The sequence below is a fragment of the Coccinella septempunctata genome, chromosome 3, assembly GCF_907165205.1.
Source record: "Coccinella septempunctata chromosome 3, icCocSept1.1, whole genome shotgun sequence".
NCBI lineage: Eukaryota > Metazoa > Arthropoda > Insecta > Coleoptera > Coccinellidae > Coccinella > Coccinella septempunctata.
The window spans coordinates 9,112,392-9,137,541 of NC_058191.1; the positions used below are offsets into that span (position 1 = coordinate 9,112,392).

At 34.8% G+C, this 25,150-nt stretch overlaps 1 protein-coding gene across 12 annotated transcripts in view; it reads left to right on the forward strand.

The window, feature by feature from the left end:
- The window catches only part of LOC123309250 (protein turtle), a 258,830-nt gene that overhangs the window by 2,866 nt on the left and 230,814 nt on the right, over positions 1 to 25,150 (forward strand). The gene's annotated exons all lie outside the window — the stretch shown is intronic.

Genomic DNA, 25,150 nt, shown 5'->3' on the forward strand with positions numbered 1-25,150 from the left:
AATATCGGGTATCCATGCTTTTTTTGATTAACTGACAGTGGTTTCAATCTTTTTCGTCATAATTTCTTTATTGAACATTCTGCTTCTATATAAAATTTTTTTAAAGCTTATATACAATATTTTTTGACATTAAATCATTACCTACTTCTTATAGGAAGAATTTCCCATATAAAAAAAGAATCAATTGGATAATTTTCATTTGTGATTTTTATTTATAAGAGAGTGAGCGAACAAAGATAATACACTCCTCACCAACATGAAAAACAACACGTAGGTACCTACCTAATAGCAACAAATAAATAATACTGAAAATCATATACAAATTAGATACAGAAGACATACCCAATAAAATATTCATCATTGATACGAATTTTCACCATTGCATAATATCTTACTAATTAAACTGTTCAAATTGCTGTCCATTTTCCCTAATACATAATTGACAGAACTATTCAATACGCCTGAGTGTTTTTAATATTATAAAAGGGTAGTTTTGTTAATCCTATAAAGCTCCTCTGTTGATGCACGAAGTTCTTCGGGACAATTGTGTCTGAAACACAATAATAATTCAAAGCGATGACCGAGGCGATGACACTAGATCAGATATGTTTTTTCTCTCCAATGCCTACTTGATAAAACAATGCTCCCAAATATATAGTAGCCATAATAACAACAAGGATGTTTGTATCATCCATGACTGACTCCTTTTAATAATCAGAAGCAATAATCATCTTATTGAAACTTGAGAAATTCATGGCCCACTAACAAAAAATCATCATCATTATGTGATGTTTTAGTGTTTTTTAGCATTTCTGGACCTCCAACCTATTTAATATTTTATCATTTTGACGGGAAAAAAATAAAGAATTCAACGAAGTAATAAAATACAGGGTGTTCCATTGAAAAAAAATATAAGTTTGTGTCGTATCTTCAAAACCATACCCCGAAAAAAAAATTGAGTACGCCACTGGATTCTACGCAGAATTCTGTATCAGAGGTCTTTTTCAACTCAGCATTTTTTCTAATAACTTCAGAGATAAAAGAGGGGTGCGACAAGTATCAATTTCCAAAATCGCCCTGTATCTCATAAATGGAAACAGTTATGCAAAATCTGATTAGGCCAACTTGAGTTTCACAAAAATGAAAACCGCAAGGCTCTATCTTTAAACAACAAGCCAGAAACCTGGCTGTGTCACCCAAAATGGGATCCACTGTACAGAGTGGGCAAATTTCGATGTTTTAGCACTACAGCTTTCAAACCAGAGGGGATAGACAAAATCTGATACCCATTCTCGTTCTCTTTTTCTGAGAAACTTACTGCTAAAAAGGCGAGTACGCCACTGGATTCTACGTAAAAAAGTGCCTGTATAATGTTTCAATTTCAGAGCTCTATCATCAGCGATCATCAGTATTAGCAGAGATATAAATTTATTTCAATATCACCATTTTTCCAATTTTTGCTCATAACTCGAAAACAAAAGAAAGTGGCCAAAAATGACTACTACAATTGTTAGTCTCTCAGAAAAAGAGAACGAGAATAATGGGGTATCAGATTTTGTGTATCTCCTCTGGTTTAAAAACTGTGGTGCTAAAACATCGAAATTTGCCCACCCTGTACATTTAAAGAACTTGATGTTTCGTGTAAAAATCTATAAGATTTGGCGGAATTTTTAAATAATTCTCTAGTATTCACTAATTATCCCTAAAAACGATTTGAGGAATACCATATTTGGAAAAGAAAGATAGATTCGTGAGTATTTCAATAACAGTTTGAGATCCTGATAAGTATCAGTTTTCTACGCTTTTTGGCATGCACTTTTGGCATTTTTGCAGTGTCAGAAAATAGCAATTTATGAATGGTTGTTACAACGTCGTTTTGACATAAACGGCATTTCAAGAGTACCAACCTGACTCCGTTCAAGCTAAAAAAACCTAATAAAATCATTCCATGGCCAACCGACTGCTTTTATGAAAGTGATCTCTGCTAGATTGTGTAGGTTTATTGTTAAACGAATTGAAAAAAGGGATTCCTATGGAGACGCGAGTTAGTGAAAGGAAGACGTCATTTTCATTCGGATAGAAATTATCCAATATGGCCTATATGCTACGGCTCTCAAGTTATCGATCTCGACGTACTAGCCTGGCGTTCTTGTCAAATTAACATCATGAGCAACGGATACATCACCTCATACGATCCTCCATAATAATTTGCGCCCTTTTGATTAATGGATACACGTTTCCTAGTGAATTTCCGCTCCGGTTCATCAAAGTGATGCGTCGAATTTGGCGTCAATCATTGGCCCAGTCGATTTTTTATCGCGTGCTGGTTCTGCGGTGCGGGCGATAAATCACTGAGAAAACGGTAGAAAAAATTGTCGCATTTTCTTGCACACAATTTTAGTGCCAAACGACAGCTCCAAATGAACACTTATGTTGGACATGCAATTCTTGCCGAATTTTTATGATGTAGGTATGCATTTCTCATAATGAATCTTTTGATATTATATTAACTTGTTTTATGTTTCATTTCAATGGACCAATGGACGAGTTCAGAAATCCTCGCCAACATAGGAATGCTGCAAAAATCTATATCTATTTCACTTGCAACACATTTTAAAAATTTTATCTTTTGGAGAAAGGAGGTTGACGATATTTTATTTAGAGCTTGGAATATAACAATTTAGGTCGATTTCGAATTTCCATATTATTTGTAAGTATAGAGAGCTCCCTAAGATTAGCTAAAGAAATTCAAACTGTTTCAGTTAAACAAGCAAAAAAAATCTGCTCAACGCTCCTAGACAGAATTTCTGGGAGGGTAGTAATTGAACGAACAATTTGATTGAGTTTCCAACGATTCCGTTATTATACCTATATTTCATGGTATTATCTCACGAATAAAGTAAAAAAATTGAAATGGGGCAATGGGGAATTCTCCTCAACTTGGGCATATGCAAGTTTAAACTGAATAATTATTAGTAAATACCCATTTTTATTTTTCATTTTTGAGTACTTAAAATATTTTTTTGAGAAACGGTTAAAATGGTTATTTCAAAAAGTGACGTTTCAACGATATTTCATAAAAAATACATCATTTCTGTCATAAGGAGTATTCCCTATTGCCCAGGGAGGGGGTAGTTATTTCCTTTACCCCTCCCGCCCGCAGAATCGGCCATGAATTGATCTTGAATAACATGATCAAACAGAATTCAAGGTTGAGATTTTCATATCACAGGTCAATAACAAGAACTGAATAATATTTTCTGAAAGCAAAACTTTTACTTTTTCAGAAATTGATTGTCACCTCCTTAATGGAAACAACCAAATTATGAGATAAAAGTGAATAGGGTGAGCAATTCTTAGGAAAAAATTGAAAATAAAAATGTGCAATTTTGCCTTTCAACAATAAGGCGCTACCTTTATTTAACAATAAGAAGCTACCAACATCAATTTCACGAAAAGCGTTTTTGGAGAGACGATTTGTCATAACTTTTATTTCAGCGCCCTGGGCGATCGCCTAGGCTGCCCCTCCCTGAAGAACGCTACTGATTGCCTCAAGCATTGATTAGACCTTATGTTATGAGTAATGAGGTCAAACATTTAATAAACTAATATTTTCATTTTTGGCAAAAATTGATCCCAGAAGGGGTTTGACTAGCACTTGGCGAGTTGTACAAAATATATCCAAAAAGTTTGATAGAAGAAACAAAACTTTCCAATTTATCAGCTATTTCAAGGTGAAAAACTTGAAAAACCAAATTTTCGGTTAGTTCTACAAAATATAATATGTCTGACGATATAAATCGTCAGACATAAAACAAATAAACAAATAAAGAATAATATTCTGCTTTGGGCCCATTTATAGATGAAAAGGAGGAAATGACCAAAGATTATTGAGGAGAAGATAGAAAACGCCCTCATATCTCCGACTAAATTTTGGCCTGTATTTGCCACATTTGACTATCAGATGGCGCTGAAAACGTACTGTCAATACAGAAAAACTGTTTCATTACAGTTTTCTGTTTTATAATAAATTGAGGGGCACGAAATTCGAATTCTATTTCTTCGAATTTCAATATAGACTTTGTTGAGACCAGAAAACAAACATCCTGAGCGACAAAACAAGAGTATGGTTGGATGTTAATTTTCAAGTTTTTTTGTAATCCATTGATATCAATGAAATACTATCAGATGTGCTATATTTTCATTAAATGATATTTCATTATGTTTCAGACACTAAACTATCATCACAATTTATATTTTCATTTGCAATCTATAAAAAATCACAAGAATTCAAAATTATGAACAACAATTTAAATATAACACAAAAGTATGGTGATTGGTTATAGAGTCAAAGGTGATATTTCTGTGCAATACATTATTTTGAATTAATTAACTTAATTGAATTCGTACAATTTATATCAAAAATTAATATACCATCATAGCATACCATCATAGCATACATATTTATATTTTCAGAACAACAATTAAAAAAATCCTTAGAGAAGTATGAAAGTCCAGTATGTTAGCGTGTCAGTGCTTTTTTGATGATTACCGGCGTATGACACAATATACAAATTGTTGAATGAATGAACAAAACACTCACAGTAGGTTTGATGAAACATTTACTGTCTGATGAACAATTTGACGATTCCCAGATCGAAATCAATAAAACCTTTGCATTTCTGAATATATTGAAGAAATATAGCAATTAAGAACCATTGAATGGACCTATTAACTCGTAATTTCCCCTGAATAGGTCCTTCATGTAAGGGATGCTTCATGTATACAACAATTTACGTGGATGGTGGATGAACACTTCTCAATTGACTTGCAGTAAAATATTCACTGCATATGTATGGTGTAGGTAGTCAGTAGTGTTTGCTTAAGTCAATGTCTTTACGCCCTGAAAATTTTATCTACTTCGTAGCACTGAAAATGAAAATCAATGAGAGACCGAGTCACATGTTACGTAATTTAGTACTTACATTTCCATTTTCCACAGTAAAGTAAGACACTCAATTTCGCAGAATACATTTCCTTTGTTCCACAGTTCTTCACCATGCAATAATTTTCGAGTGACATTTTGAGGTTTTCACCAAGAAATTAGACCAAAAGTTTAATAATAACTAGAACGAGAGTCAAAAAATTCAAAACTCTTTGATGCAAAAGACCATCTGTAATCTCATAGAATTTCATATGTTTCTGCAAATGGCCCTAAAATTAATATTTTAACCAGTCTCAGGGTCTTAGTAACACATTCGAATCACAGATGGAGATCACATCACTCTAGTCGCTTCGTTTCCCATTTTTCTACCCCATAATCTTTTCAATCATAATACAATCAAGATTTTTCTGATATATCAACTAGCCTTACAATACAAACAATCATGGCTCCAACAGATATTCACAAAAATGGAACATTCGATCTTCTTTATGAAAGGCATTCATACGATTTCCGTGTGCACAAACTCAGGAGAAAAACTGCATGAAGTGAATTGGTAGATCAAATAATAAAATGCATCTTGAGAGCATCGAATAACGAGATGATTGGATGCTAAAATAATTGGATATCCTCAATTTCGCCGTCATTCAGCCTAATGGCCAATTAGTCGATGCCCATTTCATGTCACCAGAACCCTCAATCGACATTGGTGTCTCTACAAATGCTCCTCTTAGAGCTTGGCGCGCCTTATATACGTTGAATAAGAGGAGGTTTCTAGAAGTAATATTTCAATTGGCAATTGAGGATGTTTTCCTCTCAACAAAACTAATAATTGGTCGAGTGATTCCCTATAGTTCAAGCTGGAAATTTATCGAATGTGTTTTTTTTTCACTTCAAATTAGAAATTAGGCCTCGGAATTTGTGAATAGAAATATCGAATTATTTCGGAACTTTTCACGTATCCTATAATGGTCGTATGCACCGTTTCATCAAACAAACATTAAGTTCTTGAAGTAAGAATGGTGCATACGGTCTTGAACGGACGGAGGTTAGTTGAGTGTTTCTAAATAGCAAACATAAATTTTCGTGCCAAAAAAGGACCCATATTTTGATGCTGAGGATGACTTCGTTATTGATAGGACTTTTTATAAACCCTTTTTTACTATAGCGATAAAATATTTATCGAAATCATGCCTCTTCCTCAGGGTGCTAATTGATGAAAATTCAAAATACGAATTGATTAAATTTTTTTATACAGGGTGTCCCAAAACTAGTGAATAAAACGTCACACCAAGGTAGAGTAGGTCAAATACTATCGAATGACACCAACATTAGTTGAGCGAAAATGTACCGTTTCTGAAAAAACCTAACCTAAAGTTGCCTATTTTCGAACTATTTTTTTCAATCACAAGGCCAATTTGTTTATTCTGACTAATAAAAATCATGTAGAAAAAACAATTGTTTTAATTCACATTTACTTAGGTTATCGATTAACTACTTAAAATAATTTCAATTAGGGGAGATAAAACAATAATCTTAGTTCAGAATAGTTTAAAATCGATATCCTTTTTCACAAACTGGCCCTGTGATTAGGAAAAATAGTTCGAAATTCGGCAACTTTAGGTATTTTAATAAAATTCTCATTATTTTGGAAACGGTACATTTTCGTTGAACTTATGTTGGTGTCATTCGATAATATTTGGTCTTCTCTATCGTGGTGTGACGTTTGATTCACTAGTTTTGGGACACCCAGTATTTTGCTAATTGTGATTTCTATTTCCAATAATTTATGAATCACTACCTACCCTACGAAAAAGAGTACCAGAAGGCAACTCCTGAAGTGTATGCCAATGACCTCAACACACATAAAAAAAGTAAAAATTCGAATTCAATATAGCTTTAATCATTTCATCCCTATATTAAAAAAATGATGATAAAGGAACCATCAATGACGAAATCCACAGTAATAGCGATTTCCTGCAAAATGAGGTAGACTAGACTTGCCATTTAAAAAACTCATCTATGCATGAGAAACTCCTCAAGTGAAAGTTGCATATTATAAAACAAAAATTTACATGCTTTAATATTATTTTACAAAATGGTTACATCATAATGAGCTGGTTCTCCAAACTCTTACAATGTCTTTGAGAAGTTCTTGAGAGGTGGTACATTGTTATACGAGGGAATAAGGATAATAGAACATAAAAGAAATGTACTGATAAAAAATAATGTATAGATAATGTATGATGATACATAAAAAATACCTTTTTCACAAAAAATAGGAAATACATGTTGAAAAAAATATATTTGAACTGCAAAATCAAAAAAACATATATTGCATTTGCAGTTGTAATATAGCTGTCAATAATGGAGTTCTCGAAAAGTTGAATTATCAGAATATTCGAATTACATATGCCAATACTCGAATATTCATTTGATGAAGAAATATTCGAAATGGTTATTATTATTAAACAAAATGATAATTCCAACAGCAATGACAAAAAACAGATTTCAATACACTGTACCGAAAAGAAATGGACTTAATTATTTTATTACCATTTACTCCGAAAGTGACACAGCATAAGTACTTTGTTCTATATAAAACCTTCAAGTTTCACATCTAGAAATTACAGAGTCACCGTTATTATTGGCAAAATGTAGGTTTGAGCGTGTTTACAGAAAAATCATATTGCATATAAAACAAAATAGACTCCGTTGTCATATTCGATGATTTGACGATTTTAGAGCAAAAAAACTCATGTTTCACATGATGACGCTTATTTTGTGATAACCGAGAGTTAATTTTTTTTTATATGGAAGCCATGACGTTTCAATAACATATTGGTCTTTTTGGGAAATTATATAATTTTCGGTGAAATTTGATTTTGCATTTCTGGTTATTCGATGTTTTGTTAATTATGGGTTTCGAGTCTATTAGATGTTTTTCCTTAAGTTTTTTCTGGTGGAATGGTTGATGATCTCAGAATAAGATAATTTTCAGTATCCATACAGGGTGGGCCACCCATAAATTTCCACCCCGAATTTTGAGCTTTGTGATGGAATAACGAAATAACGCTTAGACAGGACAAATATTGTTGAAAGGGGGACAAATAGGGTTTCAAATGAGTTTGATATCACAACCCCTCTAGCCGCAACCCCTAACAGCTCCCATTTTTGAAGAGGTAATTCAACAAATCTCAACAAACAGTTTTTGTAATATCCTCATTTTGAAGTCCACGAATTAAGTTTCTGAATTAAATCATTTGAATTTTTGAAATCATGTTTTAGATAATGCCTATAAACTCACGATATTGAAAGTGCGAAACTTTCGGCTTTAATTTTAGGAAACAATTTGATATTATTGGTTGATATTGATACTAAGGAAGTCAAATCAATGTCAGAAAAGTCCGCAAACTTTTTTGTACTCAATGAAATCATTTTTCACAGGTCGAGTCGTGTTCCTTCAGATATCGAATGAAATTCAGTCTGGGGTATCTTCTGAAAACCCTAAAACATTTCAGAAGATACATATTCCTCCGTCAAACATGACAAAAAAATTGGATAAATCGATAATGAAAGGTTTTTCGTCGAGATAAGTGGATCATACACTTAGCTAGTGTAAAATACTACCTACTCCTTGGTATTTCAGTGAGGGCAGTCCGACGAACATGATGCGGTCAACCTTCATGAATAGCGTAGTTATTCTGTGAGGTTTTTGACCCAATTATCCAACCCTAGTACGGTTCTGCATAATTGTTATGGAGCAGGTAAGAGGCAGCAAGGTATCATCTACAATTATTCTAGGCGTGGGAATTCATTGTTTGGTTTCTTCACAATGTGAATGGCTGGCTTACTCGCAATATGCATTGCTAGTTACGTGCATTGGTTGATACTTTCAACTGTTTTTATTCTTTAGAATGCTTGACTGGCCAGGAATTCCAACAGAAATCATAAAAAAAACATAATAAGATAAATTTGCCTCAAAATACTATTTATGGCCATTTGGCCTTTGATCAATGAATTGCGTTTATTATTATTATTTCATCAACCGAATTTGCAGTGATTATATTGACGAACATATTTATGATGCTTAAATTTTTCAGCTGAATGAAAATGTTTATGTCTAATATCTTCTCAGTGAAAGAATAAAAACAATAAAATTTCGAAAATGACTGATGGTCATACAATGGCTGTTATTGGTTTTCACCTCAAATCTCATCACAAGCAGGTGAGAATATCATGGGAAAGGAACGATTCTAAACTCCTATGAAATCGTTGTTCTCAAAACATACATATACTGCATTTACATTTATGTTAGCAGTCGGTTGGCCATGAAATAATTTTCTCAAGTTTTTGTAACTAGAACGGAGTAAGGTTGGCACTCATGAAATGTCGTGAATTTCATAACGCCGTTGCCATAACTAATATCAATTTTTGTTACGAACATGCCGAGAGTGATTGAGAAAAGAGACAAGGTTTCAGGAAGTGCTATTTGGAAGTCAGGTCCGCCTATTCAAATGGTTATACCCTGATATTCTAAAATCCACAGTACGTCAGACGGTAGCTAACATATTCAATGTAAGTGAATTTATATAATGTTTCATCTGAATCTAAACGACTTATATTTCAGCTGAATGTTTCCCTTATCAAAAAAATTGGGAATGAAGAGGATGACAAAGAATTTCCTTTTTTTGGGAGACCACAAAAGTGGTGGCATTTGAGAATTTTATGTTTGAATGAATTAATGCGAAAAGTTTACTACAGGATTTTTGAGGAATGTTCGTAGAATAAGTTCCCTAAAATTGATTTTTCTATTTTTTCATTTGACGTGTCCTATACATTGTAAATGTCTTAAGGTTTCTATAAATACCTAATTATTATTATTATATCAATGTATTAAATTGAACTGCCACAAGTACGAGCCAGTTGTCCTGTTAATTGCTTATTCATGTGAAATTTTTGTTCAAAGGTGAAGTTCATCTCGACTTGAAACTTCCTTCAATTCCTTTTACTGATATTGATGCAAGATGATTTTTGTTCTTGTAATTATCTGTTAATTATTTCGGGAGATACCCATTACCAACCTCTGCATCATGCATTTCATCTTCGGGTAAATATATTTGGAAATCTACAACTGATGTAACGTATTCAAACATTAGCCAAAGAAGTTAACGAACATTAACTTTTCTCAAGCTAGTGCAGATTATGATATTATACTGATCTCTTGTATTTTCCATCTAAATAACTGAATTTGCTTTGCCTTCAATCAGTTTGTATAAACTTCAATTATACCTACTCGTCACATATTTTCCGACGAGATTCGACATTGTGATAAAATACATAATAACAGATACTTTTACGTAGAACGGGCAACATAGCGTTGATTTAAAACCCAAAAATGTGTTGACAAGCGTCATAACCCCACATTTTCGTACTATACAGAGAGAAATGTGTCAAATTTCCATGGCCAACCAATTGCTAAAATAAAAGTGAATGGAGTATGCAGTAATACACTTAAAACCTTTCGCCTTCAAAAAAAGGTCGACATTCCTTTAAACAAATCGAAAAAGATTCTTTATACATTCTTATTCTTAAAGAATAACTACATTTTTTAAGAGAAGACATTGACAGTAAGTAAGAGGTGTGAAGAAACTACAAAACACAGAGACACTTCAATTTAACCGACGATATGATGCGTAATCGACATAAATCGGTGAGTTTCTGTCCTTAACGACAGTTACGTCTAATCTGGGTTTATGCCCTTGGTAAAATTGGCCCTTAAAGCCAAGTTAACGTTAAGCCTTAACTCATTTTTCTGATGTCTCTGGCAGTAACCATAGCAATCACCTCGGCAATCACTGAAATGAGTATGACTTAACGTTAAGCCTGCCTTCAATAAGTGGTTTTTCCTTCAAACATGTATGACGTCCCTCAAATTTTAATACAATTTCCTTTTGTCCTAGTTTTACAATGTAAAATCGGAATATATGATATTATGAAATTGTTCATATCTTCTTTCTTTGACGAACGATTCCCATGAAATTTTCAAATCCTTCAAATTCATCAGCATTGAATGAAATTGAACTATTTTCATTGAAATCGGCACCCTAGATTCTACGATACGACTTTCAACTTTTTTTTTCTTATGGCAGCCTTATTGAATTTTCACATTGAAGAATGAATAATATCTCTATTCATCATTAGACTTAGTTTGTCGGATTGGAATCGAGAATTAGATTAAGACAATATTTTCGGAAATATCTCCACTACTATTTACTTAGAAGAACGTTACCTCAGCCTCGACATTACTTGTGCGTGGAAAAGGCCCAATCAAGTCAATTTGGCTCAGAACATTCCTAAGACTGAGCAGGAGGTAACAGGCACTGTTAATTTTGGACGTGAGCTGTCCACAATGGGACTCATTATATTGATTTCATGAATCAATACCTATTCTCATGTACAGATCTTCAGTTTGCTGAGGATTATGAAAAAGAGGCAGCTTTGGGGAGATTCAAAAAAAAGTATTATCATTGCACTATTCCATCAGGTTGGACAAATCCGAATTACACAGCCGCTCAAGAATATTCAAAGATCGGTGCTTAGCGATAAAAGCAGAATCGTCTGCGTCTATGTACACTTCAAGCAATCAGAGTAAGTTTGTGAACGAAAACTAAGCCTTGTTTTTAAGAAAACATCGGATCCACTGCAGGGCGTTACAATATACAAGGTGAGTCTTTGACTCATAAAAACATTTTAACAGTAGATTCTTGGGGTCAAAAGACACATTTTTTTCCTATACAATTTTTTCTCTATCGGCTTGGTTCAAAAAGATAAAGGTTGTTGAAAAACCATGAAAAAAATTTATTTTTAGTTCTATCCCACAAACGGTTTTATCGAATGAAATGAATTTCGGAATAGAGTTTTTCATTTATTTGATTAATCTTTTTCGAACACAAGATACGTCTTCTACTTTTCTCATTATGACAATTACGTACCATAAAAATACCAAAAATTCAGAGAACCCAACTCTTGGAACTAAGTTCGACGCTATCTAATAAATATTTGAAAATTTTGTAAAATAATAGTATTTCTAATTTCTCATATTTTCTCGCATAATGCGCCATTTTCGAGTAATTTGATGAGTACTTCGGCTGAATGCAACTCTGTTTAAAAGATCCACAGATGTGTAGTGTCATTTTTATTGAGCTCATTATTCTGAAGGGAAATTTGTTTATCCAGGGATAGAATTATGAAAATTTAAAATGGCTATATCTTTTTATCAGGGCCTAATCGGAAAAATGGTATAAAAAGGTTTTCGTTTGATCCAAGAATCTACTATTTGTACGAGTCAAAAACTCACCCTGTATATAGAATATGGCTGCCATAAGAAAGAAAACTTGAAAGTTGTTCTTGAAATCTAGAAGGCCGATTTCAATAAAAATGGAATAATTTCATTTAGTGACTATAATATTGTAGGCTTTCAAAATTTCATGGGAATCGTTCGTGAAAGAAGATGTAAGCAATTATAGAGTATCATATATTCACAATTTTGGATTATGAATCCAAAAAAGAAGAAGAAGAAGATAAGATTTGAGAGACATCATGTTGGGGGACTCGCAAAAGCAGAAGTTCTTTGTCTTTGACGTAGTTTCTATCTATACTCTATTCACTTTTAGTTTAGAACTCGGTTAGCCATGGAAATTTGACAGATTTCACTCTGTATAGTACGAAAATGTGGGGTTATGAATTTTCGGGAATTTATTCTACGATGACATTCATCGAAAATCCTGTAGTAAACTTTTAGCATTATTTCACTCAAACATAAAATTCTCAAATGTCACCGCTTTTTTGGGTCTACCAATAGCAGGAAATTCTTTATCATCCTCTTCATTCACAATCTTTCTGATTGTGGTAGCATTCAGCTAAAATATAAGTCGTTTAGATTCAGATAAAATATTATACAGGGTGTACCAAGTTCGAGGGCCTATAAGACGTTTCTGGAGAACTGGACCTATTTGAAATCTGAAAATTCGGATTATGATATTGTTCGACATTATCTACTGAGCTGAAATATTCTTGAAGCGTGAGCACTTTCAGTTATACAGGAATTTGAAATAAATTTAAATAAAATCCACTTCATTCACAATCTTTCTGATTGTGGAAATATTCAGCTGAAATATAAGTCGTTTAGATTCAGATACTATTTGAATGAGCGGAGCTGAAATTTAAATAGCACTTCCTGAAACCCTCTCTCTTTTTTCAATCACTATCGACCTTTTCGTAATAAAAATTGATATTAGTTGTGGCAACGGCGTTATGACATTTCATGAGTGCCAACCTTACTCCGTTTTAGTTACAAAAACTTGAGAAAATTATTTCATGGCCAACCGACTGCTAAAATGAATGTGAATGGAGTATAGTATAGCTTGGAAGATAGTAGTGGTGAGCATCGAATTTATCACCACCCTATTTATGCATTTGTATCCTCACACAAAATAAAGATAACTTATTACTATGACTTATGACACCTATCTCCAATTTGAATAAAGAAAGTCAGTAAAATCGAATAGGGGTGTGGAGCTTAAAGTTAGAGAATTGCTGCTCCAAGTCATCATCTATGTTTTGCGTTTGAGTGGCATCGATGTCAACGGTGCAACCTCTTCAATCGGCCACAAAACGCGTTGATTACAGTTAGATCTATCGTATATCCCCGGATTGTAATTTTCACTGAAATGATCAGATTGATCCAGTAATTGTCACCGCCACGAATCTGCCCGCCATCAATTTGCATACAGTCATTTGGTTCAAATATCTGTATCCTATCCGATTGACGTTTATTATACGTCGACACTGCCTGTCTGAATTGGGTCGTGACCTGCATTTCATTCAATGGCGCTAATTACATAAATCCCCACAGTGTTTATAGAAACATCGCAAATTGGAAATTACGCAAATATTTGCTGTCTATATTCTGTCTTCTATATCCTTTCTATCGGAAATAAAAGGAATTCAATTGATCGTGTATACTCTATTCACTTTCATAAAAGTACTCGGTTGGCTATGAAATAATTTTGCTAAGTTCTTGTAACTAGAACGGAGGAAAGTTGGCACGCATGAAATTCAGTTGATCTCAACAAGATTTTGCCAAAGCTAATAAAATGATATAACAAAAATGCTGAAAGTGATTGAAAAAGAGAGAAGACAGACAGTATCGGGGCTATTTAGAATTGAGGGCTGCTCATTCAAATAGTAACCCTGATATTTTAAATACTGAAATATATCAGACGGTATCGAACTTATATCCAAAGTGAGTAAATTTACATTATGTTTCATCTTTATCTGAGGGTCTATTTTGACCGAATGCTTCCACAATAAGATAGATTATGAGTAAAGAGGATGACAATGAATTTCCTTTTATTGGGATACCTGAAAAGGTGGTGGTACTCGAGGACTTTATTTTCAGAAAATATCTGAAACGGCAAATTTGAAAAATAAACACTTCAGTATTGACACAGTACTGAATTATGAATGTGGAATAAAATGCACAGGAAACCATTCCGTATGTATATGAGATGCATTTCAACTTTGCGACTTTTAACCAACACTAACTCTTCTCAAGCAACGGCATATTATGTGTCAATAATTCAATTTTCTTCCATAGCAAAAATAAATATATTTAAAAACCGATCTCTTGTCTTTTCCATGCAAATAATCAGATTAGGAATCCTTTCAATCAGTTTGTATTAACTTTTATCATGTTCATCACAGATTTTAGAATTCATTTACTTTCTGACGTAAATTCACATTGCGACAAACACGTAATTACTGAGACTTTACGTAGAACGGACAACATAGCGCTGATTTAATACCTAAATATGTTTTGTTAAGCGTCATAACCTCACATTTTCGTACTATACAGCGTAAAATGTGTCAAATTTCCACGGCCAACCGAGTGCTTTTATCAAAGTGAATGGAGTATAGGACGTAACTTTGAGAATTTGTCGCTTTCATGATGTTTGTGAATTAAAATATCCAGTTAATTCTTACTGTTGTAAGACAAGCGAGTACTATCAGGTATTATATGTTTTTAATGTTTTACAGTTTGTTTCCCGGGACAAGGGTATTTTTGTTGTTGTTTTTACGACCTTGGTGGATTCACTATCAAGTCATCGTCAAAAATATCAACTTAAGGAAAGAACGACCAACTAACAACTTTAAACGTTTAGTGATATCCATGTCACTTATTCCGTGTTGTAGCCTATACATTCTTATGTTGAATTGCTGAAGATTATATTATAATACAACACATCAGCTGAAAGCCTGTCTTCCAATTTTCCAGTTAACTGAAAGAATGACTGCAGTTAAACTGAAGTTCTTGGAGTTTTTGATTGACTATACAGGTTGTCCCAAAACTAGTGAATCAAACGTTACACCACGATAGAGTAGACCGAATATTATCGAATGACGCCAACATTAGTTCAACGAAAATGTACCGTTTCCAAAATAATCAGAATTTTATTAAAATACCTGAAGTTGCCGATTTTCGAACTATTTTTCTTAATCACAGGGTCGATTTTAAATTATATTGAACTAAGATTATTGTTTTATCTCCCCTAATTGAAATTATTGTAAGTATTTTATCGATAACCTAAGTAAATGTAAATTAAAACAATTGTTTTTTCTAGATGATTTTTATTACTCAGAATAAACCCTCTCTATAGGGGTGATAATATGGGAGAAAAGCGCTATCCTTAATCGCAAATTGGCCTTGTGATTGAAAAAATAGTTCGAAAATCGGCAACTTTAGGTTAGGTTTTTTCAGAAACGGTACATTTTCGCTCGTGGTATCTATCAGAACATAATCAGAAACCTTGGTGAGCATGCGTCCATCAATCTTCAAAGTTACGGAAGCGGACTTTTTTCATGAAAGACAAGCTCGCAGGATGATGTTCTCCTCTTCAATGCTTTCTCCTACGTAAGGTAGCGTCATGACGTTTGTTCGACTGTGTTTGGCCATTCGTCTTTATTTTAAGCTTTGTAAAAAGCCTCCTAGATTTGTATCTAGGTATATAAATAGAAGGGAATGTATATTCGCATTGTTAAGTCATGAAATATCGCAGGCCAATGGTCATTTTCCCTAAAGCATTGCCAGTCGAAGTGTTACGACGACAAGATCCGATGCTTTGACATTGTCACACTCATTGTGTTGAGCTTCATTGTTGATGTCAAAAAAGCCGATATTTGTATAATGATGATCTTTCTAGTATACAGATAAGTTCTATTATGGACGATTATTCATCCTCTGATCTGATCCTTTCCTTTCGAGTCAATTCGAAGGTTTCCAACACATCAAGCCCTAATTTAATCATCGATTATTCATAGGGACTGCCCTTTCAATGCGGCGAGTCGTTAAGGGAGAAAACCTACCCTCCCATATCTTCCCTTCTATAATTCTACTCGCGCTTCGAGGATAAGATCAAGTTTTAAGGAGGAAGTTAAAAATTGGCTTCTGCAATTTAGCTAATTTGTCTCTTCACTCAGGCGTGATGCTGTTTTATGAGCTTTGTATTAAATCAGTGTCTTTCTAGATAAGCGTACTTCCAGTTGAAGTGACAGAAACTTCGAGTTTTATGGGGAAAAAATGAGAAATTGGACTCTCAGTTGAAGATTGAAGGGTGGAGAACTTTTGGAATGCATAATGAATAAAATTATGACGTTCGTGCAAGGCAAATTGTTTTAGCAAATGATTTGAATGGATATTTTGACATTTGATATAGTTATTTGTGCAGCCAGTTGGGAAAAGCACAATTTTTTTAAGAAATATTGAAACACTCAACAATAAAGTCGGTCTGAATTATTGATGAAAATTGGTCAAAGTTGTCAACACACGGATCATTATGTCCGAAAAGAGTTCGCCGAAGTAGGAATAGGATAAAAATATTGTCTCAATACATATCAAGAAAAAACAAATTAGCATCAATTATGTCTGTCCCTCGAAACAGATTCTCTTAATTTATACAGGGTGTCCCGTAAAGACCACGTCAAACGAAAACGGAAAGTAGACCAGAATGTGCTCTACCTGATGTGAAAAAATCGTTCATATGAAAGTCTCACAGTTTTCGAGATATTTGATGTTTTATGAAAATGTTGAATTTTTTCACTTAAAATGCTTTCTCTCTTGGAGAAGCTACAATTAAATACTTTTCGAATCAGTTTTTTTCCGTAAATTTTGTTGAATGTTTACTCCAATTCATGCAATGAAAAATACCACAAAATATTATACAGGGATTCTGAAAAAAAAAATTGAAATTCATGTTCTGAAGGAAGTGTTTTTTTGTGCTGAATTCTATCTGACGTGGTATAAAAAAAAGACACTAGACCTTTTCTGCATATTACGTTGAAAAGTTGCCCATTTTGTGAGGATTCCGAAAAAGTAAAATACAGGTGAAAACCTTCTTCACGAAAAAAGATATTTGAATGTTTATCGAAAATGGAGCATTTCTATGAAAAATTGATTTTTTCACCTTTTCCATAAATACTTTTATTTTGCACTTCCTGCTGAAAATAATCAATCAACAAATCAATAAAATGTTATTAAGATGCTAATTCACTGACTGAGTTTTTTTATTTCTTTGCCTAAAGAACTCTCGAACATCGATATGATGTGATACGATTCAATGATTCACCAGGCTTAAATCCTCTAGATTTTTTTACTGGGGCTTTTAAAAAATGAAATTTATTCGAATCCTATAAGAGATGAAGCACAACTTAGGGACCGCATTCGTATTTCAGCAACCAAAATAGCGGGTAGAAGTTTGTATGGTTTGATGGTTTGAACAGGTAATTTCTCAATAGATGCAGGGCATGTATTAGCGAAGGGGGTGGTTATTTTGAGCATTTGCTCTAATAAGAATCCTGAATTTTTATTATTTATATTTTTATAAAGTTTGTTCACAATAGTTGATGTTGAAGGTCCTGTGCGTTATTACATTATATCATTGCTATCAATGAATAATTTCATTTTATAAGTAATTTCAGGACTAACTGACATTTTTCAAGAGAATTATTCAATATGTTACAGCAGAATCTGCAAAATAAAAGAATTTGTGGAAAAGGTGACAAAATCAGTTTTTCACAGAAATGCTCCATTCTCGATAAACATTCAAATATCTTTTTTCGTGAAGATGGTTATCACCTGTATTTTACCTTTTCGGAATCCTCACAAAATGGGCAACTTTTCAACGTAATATGCAGAAAAGGTCTAGTGTCTTTTTTTTACACCACGTCAGATAGAATTCAGCCCAAAAAAACACTTCCTTCAGAACATGAGTTTTAATTTTTATTTTCAGAATCCCTGTATAATATTTTGTGGTATTTTTCATTGCATGAATTGAAGTAATCATTCGACAAAATTTAGAAAAAAAAAACTGATTCGAAAAGAATTTAATTGAAGCTTCCGCAAGAGAGAAAGCATTTTAAGTTAAAAAATTCAACATTTTCATAAAACATCAAATATCTCGAAAACTGTGAGACTTTCATATGAACGATTTTTTCATATCAGGTAGAGCACATTCTGATCTACTTTCCGTTTTCGTTTGACGTGGTCTTTACGGGACACCCTCTATAATGACAAGAAGAATAAGTATATCTAATTTTCTAAGTTGATTATAACTTCTGCACATAGCACATTGATGTAAGCGGACATCAAAAGTGGTGCTGAGAGTTGGGAACAGGGATATGAAAAGTCGAATGGTATCTTGAAGTAATGGATTTCTATAGACGACACCAAAATGGTTGAGTCAATCTGACCATGAACTATTTTATAGATAAAGATGAGGTCATTGTTTTCCCCGCTCTTCCTGACTCAAAAATTTTCGAATTCGTCTAAACGGAAGTCATAACTGCTGTTTCTCATGGGATAATATCCATTCTTTCGGAAAAATGCGAATTTAAGAAACGTTCTTTGCACCCCCTCAATGGATGATATATACTTTGCCTGAGAGGGGTTCTATACTGAACTACAGTTTGTCAGCCTACTCCTGATCAAGGACTGATATACAGAGGAGATTGCCACGAGCGAGGAAAACTCCTTACAGTTACGGTTGACAAAACCCAAGACCTTTATAGCAATAGTCGTAATATCCCTACCTAATATGAGATCAAAATGTGAGCTTTTGATCAAATAAAATCCCCAAATCCCTCGTTTCAGCAAGCCTTCCTAATTTCAGTCTAAGTAATAGTGGAAAACAATGGGGGTTACTTTTCTTGCAAAAGTCATCACCTTACTTAGATTCTAAGTTAGATCATTATTCTCACACCATTCGCTCAACAACTCGAGATCCCTCTGCAACAAATAACAGTCTGAAAAAGTCTTTATTTCTCTGAATATCTTCAGGTCATCATCAGAAAGAAATTTTTTATATCACTTAAATCATTGATGAATACGAAGTATTAAAGTGGTCCAAAAATAGACCCTTGGGGAACTCCAGAATTTGAAACATATTCAAATGACTTTACTCCCTCGTATTAGACGTATTGCAGACGATCCGTGAGATAAGATTCCAGAAGGGACAGAAGCGCACCTGAAATGCCAAAGCATGATCAAATGCCTAAGCATGATCAAATGCCTTGCTAAAATCCGTATACTTTGCATCAACCTGATTTCGAGAATGTAGTGATTCAGAAACATATTGTGTGAAGATACATAGAATATACGCAGTTCCACGAAAACGGCTAAGCCGTGTTGACAATCGGATATTGACGTTCGAACATGGTTATAAATTGAATCAGACAAAATTATTTCGATTAATTTAGAAAAAAACTGATATTATGGTTACTGGTAATTTCTGAACTCTTTCCTGACTCAAAAGTTGGGCATGTACGAGAAATATGCCAAATTGGAAAAACACAAACACTGTATGTAGGTTAAAGCCCACAACAAATTCACGTAAGCAAAAGAAGAAATCGAAACAACCACATCTGAGTGCCACTTGTTTGAGTTTACTGAACTACTGATCCATCTAATCTAACTTATCAGATACGTCGAGTTTCTTGACTGAAATCTGGAGATTCTTTCTATAGACTCATATTTAATTTCACGAAATCGCATTGGACATCAGAGGATAATTTCTTCGTCATCTAGAGGGGGTAGCAGGGCAGTGATGTATACACAGAAATTCAATTCGATTTTTCGTAGACTAAAATGATCAGATTCAAATGGGAGTTTCAAATTTCAATACGTACAATAAATTTTCCGAGTATTTTTAGGCAAATAGTTCATATAACGATAGGTCAGCAAAAGCTTAGTAACGAAGTAACAGAGCCTTGAAAGTTTTCATATTTTTTTAGGACGGAGTATTGGATCGTAAAAGGGAAGGTTGTATTGGTACGAACCGTGTAACTAGCACCCTCTACGAGAATCAGATATAAAAAAAAAATTCATGGGATATATATATCAGCTTTCAGAACATCAGCTTTCAGTACATTACAATGTTGTCAGTAGTTTCGGTAAATAATAATAATAAGAAATGTACATAATTTTTTTCTCCAACGCCCTTTATCTTGAATACGGAAGGCGAAGGCCTTACGAAAATTTTTTACTTAGCAAACTCCATTTATTTATCAGTTTTCTACCTATCCTAGAGATGGGGTCATCCTTATTTGAAACACCCTGTATCCTGTATGTAGGTAATCGCTCTGGTTAGCGCTTTTCCGAGTTTTGAAACAATAAGAATCCTATATTATTTATTGTGGCCGTCTATGCATTATCTTAGTTATTATATGCAACATCAACAATAAGGTCAATTAGCGTCAATGACATTGCGATAGTGGTCATTATTTTCGAACCTTTGATCTCAAATTTCTTATTTCATGTCACGTTAATATATCGACTTATAGATGGCAGAGTATAACTTGAAGAAGGTACTTCGTGAAGGATAAATTCAAGTGTGAAATTAAATTTTCTTTCAATTAATTATGTAACAGGATATTTCATAGTAGTTAGGGAAAATTTTATTCGAAGAATCAATAGTGAAAAACTTTTAGTGACAAGGATAAGTGGCAGGTGGTTTGTATTATATCAATGATATAAACATTTCCGATCTCCTTATGACTTACTTTTCCTACTGTCTACTTCCTCACATTCATCGGGTATCTGAGTTGACCGAACGAAGAGAAAAAAAAAGGGAATCCGTTGGCTAATCATTACCCCGCAAATCGCAATTATGTACAAAAATATACGCGTATACACGAACCGTTAGGTTGTTGGCAGTGGCGTAGGCGATGTATTGTTGGCAGAAATCACCAATGATATGAAATCTCACAATTCCATTCCTCTTATTTGTTTATCTTGTATGCTTATTAGGTATTTCATTCCGCATACCTAGACTGAAAATGGATTGGTCTCTGTGAAGTCTGTAATTTCTATGCTCAGAATGATGTGGTCGATTCTTTATAAAAATTTGTAACTAAGCTATCAGATGATGAGAAAGTTCGGTACATTATATATAGATCCAAATTCAATTCTTGTGGTCTCGATTATCTTCAACTATGTTCTGTTATGTCCATTTATGTTGTTGAATATTTTTCTTCAATTTTTACTGAATTTATACTGGCATTTCCAAATTTATGACTATATTGGACCCAGATGGGTGAAGGTATATACATCGAGGTATATCTACTGTTTTTGTGTAGCGAAACTTGTGTAGTGGATAACTGATCGTAGTGAAAGTCATGTAATTCAGTTTCTAGATTGAGAGTTAACACGTGATGTGCATTGAAAATAAGTCTGCATGAACACTCATGCTTGTATGCTTTTTCTGTTTAGATTATTATAGATTATATGATTAGAGTATTATAGGTTTACACCTCTACTATTATGATTGATATTATAATAATTATAATCACATTACAACAGTACCTATTCCAATAAGACGCGGAATTTTCCAAGGACATTCGCTGAGCCCTCTGTGGTTCTGCATGGCCCTGAATCCCTTGTTTCATAGATTGAATTCTACGAACTACGGATTTTCCATCAAGAGCGGCAGTAGAACTATGATGAAACTTAATCATCTCCTCTACATGGATGATTTGAAACTCTTCGCATCTACCAAAAAACAAATGCAACAGATGCTGAAAATGGTGGAAGGATTCTCGGAAGACATCAAAATGAAGTTTGAACTAGAAAAATGTCGACTGCTGAACATAACGAGAGGGAAAATAGAAGATGGTACGTTCAAACTCAAGGAAGGTGCAGAAATTGAAGCATTAAGTAGTATCTAATCATGAAACAGGCGAGAAGGATCAATCAGAGCCAGAGGAAGAAAGAATTAACGGGGGAGTTCACCCGAAGATTGAGAAGGATAATGAGAACAAGCTTTAACCGCAAAAATCTGATAGAAGCGATTAATACCTACGCTTGCTCGACGCTGAGCTACTCATTCGGCGTCATCTCTTGGACCACCACCGATTTAGCAGCCCTACAGAGAAAAATAAGGATGATGCTGACTAAACACTATAAACATCACCCCAAAAGCTCAATAGAACGGACAAAGCTTCCACGACATCTTGGGGGTAGAGGAATTGTTGATTTGTCCAACCGTATTTCCCAGGAAATTGAAGGACTTCGAAAATATTTTCCGAGCAAGGCTGCTTCGTCGGAACTCCATCGAGTAGCTTGTGTTGCTGATAATTCTACACCATTAAAGCTTCAAAAGGACCTCTTGAAAACCGTCGAACACTCTGCAGAAAGTAAAATGCAGAAACTGATTGGCAAACCTTGGCTTGGAAGGCACCAGAACGAGGTCAACCATGATTACGTCGACATATCTGCGTCGAACTGCTGGTTGACTTCCGGAAGGTTGTTTCCTGAGACAGAGGGCTTCATTCTCGCCATCCAGGATCAGGCTTCCAACAAGGAACCACATGAAATATATCGCCAAGGATGTCTCAGTGGCATGAAACTATCCAGCACATCACCGGCGGATGTCAGAAATTCGGGCCTGGAGTACAAAAATAGACATGATGATGTTGCCAAGATTCTTCACCAAGAATTGGCACTAAAACACCAACTTCTGAGTTCGAAAAAGGTTCCTTATTACAATTACCATCCGGATGCTGTATTGGAAAATGAACATCACAAGCTCTACTGGGATCGCATGGTTCTCACAGAGCGAAAAATAAGGCACAATAGACCAGACCTCATATTGCTCAATAAGGACGAGGACACAGCAGTTTTCATCGATGTGGCGATTCCAAATAATAACAATCTTCTAGATAGGCACACTGAAAAAATTTCAAAACACAGAGATCTCGAGGAACAAACCAGGAGACAGTGGAAGCTAATAGACCATCCCTATTGTCATTTCATCTACAGGCCTGATACCAAAAAAATTACTAGCGAACTTGAGGAAGCTTCAGTTGGATGAAAATATCTATAAAGTCATGTAGAAGGCGGTACTGCTGCAAGCGGCGAGAACTGTACGCAAGTACATGGGGAATGCAGAGGAACACCGTCTGCTTTGACAGGAAGTGCAGGTGAAGCAGGAATCCAACCGACGGCAGGGAGTCGAGGAGCGACCCGGACCCGACAACCACCACGAGCCCGAAAACCTGGAAAGGGCTCCAACGGAGCTTAATCCTCTTGATATCTGAGATATCTGGGATAAGTGAATTTTCCTCTGGAGAGGAGTGTGAAAGCCGCAAGGCTAAAGTCATAATAATAATAAAGTTTGATCTGGCTAATTCAATAATTGTTGTCAGGAGAATTAGATCATAATCCAAAAAACTCTGGACTCCACTTACCTTCATGATTGATTTCGAGGTGCTATTTTCGATTTCGGTTCTACTAAAACCCATATTTCATCTCCCAGCATTGAGTTTGTTGCATTGCATTTTTAATGTGTCTATATAGTTCCACTAGGTTGTTATTTGGAATCATCACGTGTTCTATTTTCATCTTTATTCAGCACTATGAGGTCGAGTCCATTGTGAGTTATTTTCCGGTCTGTGAAAATCGTACTATCTCAGTAGAGCATTTTCCAATACTGAATCTGGATAGACCCTTTTTTACCTCAAAAGTTGGTATTTTATTTCCAATTCTCGGTATAAAATCTTGGCAACAACCTCATGTCTATTCTTGTACTCCGTGCAAGTCAATGATGAACCCTCTGTCTAGGGAAACAAATTTCTTGGAATCAACCAGTAGTAGACTCAAATAGGTCGACGTAATCATGGTTGACCTCATTATGGTGTCTTCCATCCTCGCTTCCATCCAAAGGGTTACCAACAAGTTTCTGCATTTTGCTTTCTGTAGAGTGTTGGACGATTTCTAAGTGATCCCTGTTGCAGCTCTTACGCAGTGGCTCAGCATAACAAATCCTTTAATCGTATTAAAAGTTTCTATTTTTCCAGGCGTTCAAATTCTAAAAACATATTCACAAGGAAAAATGAAATCCTGATATTTTGGTCACTGACTCCCTTTTCAACGATACCTATTTGGACACTATTTCATTGCAGATTGTCATTTGGTAATCTTATCTGAAATGAAGATTGATTATGACTTTAGCCTTGCGGATTTCACACTCCTCTCCAGAGGAAAATTCACTTATCCCAGATATCTCAGATATCAAAAAGATTGAGCTCTGTTGGAGCCCTTTCCAGGTTTTCGGGCTCGTGGTTGTGGTCGGGTCCGGGTCGCTCCTCGGCTCCCTGCTGTCGGTTGGATTCCTGCTCCACCCGCACTTTCTGTCGGAGTAGACGATGTTCCTCTGCATTCCCATGTACTTGCGTACAGTTCTCGCCGTTCCGAGCAGTACCGCCTTCTGCATGACTCTATAGATATTTTCGTCCAACTGAAGTTTCATCAAGGTCTCTAGTAGTTTCTTCGAACACAGAAGTTGGTGTTTTAGTGCCAATTCTTGGTGAAGAATCTTGGCAACGGCATCATGTCTATTTTTGTACTCCGTGCCCGCGAACTTCTGACATCCCCCGGTGAGGTGCAGGATAGTTTCATGTGTCGCACAGCCATAACGACAGCTATCATCCGCCAATGAGGCATCCTTGGCGATATATTTCATGTAGTTCCTTGTTGGAATCACCTGATCCTGAATGGCGAGCATGTAGCCCTCTGTCTCAGGAAACAACCTTCCGTAAGTCAACCAGTAGTTCGACGCAGATATGCCCACGTAATTATGGTTGACCTCGTTTTGA